This window comes from Phyllopteryx taeniolatus, chromosome 6 (assembly GCF_024500385.1).
Source record: "Phyllopteryx taeniolatus isolate TA_2022b chromosome 6, UOR_Ptae_1.2, whole genome shotgun sequence".
NCBI classification, from domain to species: Eukaryota; Metazoa; Chordata; class Actinopteri; order Syngnathiformes; family Syngnathidae; genus Phyllopteryx; species Phyllopteryx taeniolatus.
The window spans coordinates 30,603,698-30,608,013 of record NC_084507.1 but is presented as its reverse complement, the minus strand read 5'-3'; positions in this window follow the sequence as shown (position 1 = coordinate 30,608,013).

Below are 4,316 nucleotides of genomic sequence, written 5' to 3'. Positions count from 1 at the left end.
GTGGCCGCCTACACTCATAATGAATGTAGAGTTTGTACTCCAGGGTAGCCTAACAATGACTCTTAGGGGGCAAGTAAATCCAGATAGCTTTGGGGAAAAAATGAGGATCAAAGTATGCTGCTTATGACTCGCTGGCTGGCTCGGAACAGATGGACGTCGGAGGCACTGTGAGCCCATTGAGATTCACGATCCAAAGTGGTTGCTGCTGTTCTGTATACACAGGCAGATGATGTCTTTGTGTCATTGGATTTTGTTAGGAAAGGGATGCAGATGTTTTTGGAATATGCATGCAGGAGTAAAGCAAATAATAATTTAAAAAAAAAACAAAGCAGCAGAGAAACAAGAGCTACTTTAAAGGAGAGTGTTTATCGAGATTCGTTCACACGGGTTGAATAAAATGTGTTGTTTTGCTTAGTTGTAAGCATTGTAATTGAGTGTGTAGCTTAAATTACAACAACAGGCATGTTTTATTCACTTTGCCGCTGCTTTTTTTGTTTTTGTTTTATTGAACCACAGTTAGCTCCACATTTGTAGGCTATACAGTCATCAATTGTGAATGTTCAGTTTTACAAAGCCTGGTATTTTGTGGCAGTACTTGTGCCATGTTTGTTTTAGACCACTTTAACTTTCTAGTTGTACAAAATGTACCATGTGACACTAATTTGGATCAAAGGCTGTACAGACACCTCTTTTTTAAAGAAGACAGTAGCCAGTCATTGTTCATTGGGTCTCCCCGCACACCACATATTGTTTACGGAAGAGTATTAATTTTTCCAAATTTTCGATACCAATGGGTATCGAGCAGTGGAAACATGCCATTAATTAACATACGACACTCTTTTATTATTATTTCAGACATTCTATTTTTACAGTATATGACAACTTATCATCCATACATCCCTCCATTTTGAACTAATTGGAATGTCAAGATTTCTGCCCTAAAAAGGTGTAGGCTCTGGTCAAAGCATATTGCGCCAATACCCTGCCCACAATATAACCAATCAGCTCTCCCATACCCACAAACTCAGCGATACATCCATGAGCAAAATGTAAATTTGTCTCAATATCTGTTATATATGCATTTTCTTGGTGAATCGTCTTCATGTTTTCCTTCCAACCAGCTAATGTTCGAGCGCTGCCATTTCATTAATGCCACACGCTGCAGCGCCCACTTTCACCGTTGTCATCTTTGAAATGCCAGAATGTTGAGGAGAGTACAGAATCAGGGACTTAGTAATCAGGCTTGTCTGGCTCCAAAATGCCAATTAGAATGTTGGTACTGTAGGGAAAGGGAAAACATTTACCAATGTGAGCATTTTCTTCAATGGTAGTTATTAGTCATCTTCTTGGAACTGTTCTGTTATTTATGAACACAGCTCAAGAGTTGTCATCACTTGAAATTGCTTGACAAGCTAAATCTGAAAATATTTGCATAGGCAGGTCAAGAATGTATTTTCTTTAAAAAGCAACACGGTAGCTTTTGTTGTTGTGACACGCAGAGTCAAAGACTCAAGTGCAACAAAACGTACATTCATGTAATTCAGATAAATGACAATAAATGTCCTTGTTTCAGTCTTGTCACGTTGACAAATGCGTAATTTTGCTTCTGGGCAGTGTTCTGTTCTCCATCATGTAACTGTTGGTCAAAAAAGGAAAAAAAAGAAAAGGTAAAAGCTACAGCGAGAGAGTGAACGCGAGAGTGAATGCCTCAGGGGCTCACATTTAACCTGCCCACCAATCCCAATCAATGTCCTTACTCCTTTCCACTCCATTTTATCAGCAACTCCAGTTTCCTAGGAGTGACTGTAGTACGCCGCTCTATGAAACAGTCACAGGGCTAATGGGATGAGATGCAAAGAATTATAAATGCTGACAGTAAATCATATTACATCCCTAATAAGCCTTAACAGGATAACTGGGTCAAAGCTGTATTATCTTAATTGATTTTTCTAAAGAAACCTGACAGTGAAATGTCAATGCTTGAATATTTCTTCATGCATCATTAAAACAAGATTGGCTTTTAACAAAAGGGGAGGAGGACGGGATCCTTCGGGCTGAATTGATTCTTCCTCGGGGCAGACTTGCACAAGTAAGTGTATTACATAAAAATCTATACAGGATATTAAAACAACACCCATTCTGCATGACGTTTACAATTAAAAGCTGACACCCGCCCGTGCCTTTGTATCGGCCACTGCTGGCTGCCAACAAATTGCATTTCAGTTCTGTGACTTTGAGAAATCAATGGACTGATTGTATAAATGCCCAGAGAACTTGTGTTAGCAGTGTAATAGAGCTGCGACAGTCCATGCACAGTTGTCTGCCAATCTCTGCTAACGGCACTCTTGTTAAATTATACAGAAAGTGCACAATACATGCAATAGTTGTGATCAAGGTGCTATAGTACCTTATGTCATATGCAAGACATTTTAATGAATTAAAATTCTGCTGCCGGCACGGTTATTGTGACCGGTTAGCACATGTGCCTCACAGTTCTGGGGACCGGGGTTCAAATCCCGGCCCCGCCTGTGTGGACTTTCCATGTTCTGCCCGTGCCTGGGTGGGTTTTCTCGCGTACTCCGGTTTCCTCCCACATGCCCAAAACATGCGTGGTAGGTTGATTGAAGACTCTAAATTGCCCGTTGGTGTGGATGTGAGCGCGAATGGTTGTTTGTTTCTATGTGCACCGCGATTGGCTGGCGACCGGTACAGGGTGTACCCCGCCTCCCGCCGAAAGATAGCTGGGATAGGCTCCAGCAGCCCGCTACCCTTGTGAGGATAAGCGTAAAGAAAATGGATGGATGGATAAAATTCTGCTGTAACACTAAATGTCTACCATTCAGAAAATATATGCTCAATTATAAATAATGTTATTTATTTTTTTTTTTTATATATACAGGATAGAAAATCAATGATGCAGCAATAGACATGAGATAAGAGCAAGTATTTGGGATCCAATCAGATTGGTATGATATCATTCATATGAAGCTCAAAGCCCCTCATGGTAGGTTTACATGATATTCGGGGGGGAAAAAACGAGGCACCAAACGCAGCAGAATATGACAAACCTGAAAAGGACTGTGAGATCCCAGGCAAATACAAACTGTGCAAATACCCACTATATTTTTTTAAAGTGTTTATAGACTAGAACAGTAGTCCCCCAAATAGATTTGAGAAACATGATCTAAGTTCAAATGCTTCCATACTGCCTTGTGAGATGATAGCCTTGCTATCCACGAAGTTCTGTCAAACATTTGAAACTTGCTGTCCGTACGAACCCACTTGCGGTCCAAGGATTACAAGAAAGATCGTAAGTGCCTGGTTGTTCACGTTACGATAACTCATCGTGAGAATGTCAGCTGAAACTTGTGAAATCCCTCATTTCATCATCAACTTGCATCTTGGGTGAAATTGGAGCGAGGGGAGGTATTGGTGAAATGACTCAGTGGATGTTTGGCGTATAAAGTTACTGCACCTTGATTGGCTGTCTCCTATTCTGAGTGTAAGCAGAGCTTGTCAAGATGTTGGGAAATGTGTGTGCGCGAGGATGGCGCAGGCAGCAGGATGGACTGGGTCACTTGGCACGGCCGCACAGCAAATGCTGAGAATAAATCAGTCTCACTGACACGGTGCCTCTCATCAAGTGACATCCCGCAGTGTCCACATCGGATCTGAACTAATAAAGATGTATGAGAGGGAAACAGAAGCGTACATGGCAGATGCCAAGGTGAAATGCAGCCGGTGTCTGGAGAGGCACTGGATGTCACGTCTCGCAAATCCATCAGGAACGATTTCCAAAAACGGCACTGTCAGACTACAGACTCCACACAACACACACATGGTAATAATACAACTTTATAACATGAACTTGAACATGAACAAATTTTGCCCTATTCCAATTGATGCTTATACTTATATGATTAACAATTATTGGCTAACAACAAGCACGTTCATCAAACATGTTTGTTTTAACAAAGTTGCTAATTTTAGTAACTCCAAAATTCTTAAAATCTATATCATTTTCTGTACAAAATGCAAAGTGTATATAATCATGACAATAACAATACCAGTGTTGTGCAGTCCTGGCCTGCAAGGCCTTCTCTGCTGGCCTAAACACTATCAGAAGCATCGACTTACAATTACAACTTCAAATAAAATTGTACTCATTTATTTTCATCAACCCATTATCCTCATTTCTTAGCCATCCTCTACTACTTGCAGTATTGTGTATGTTATTTATATATATATATATATATATATATATATATATATATATATATTTATTTTATTTTTTTTCGCTTTTTTTTCTTGTCCAA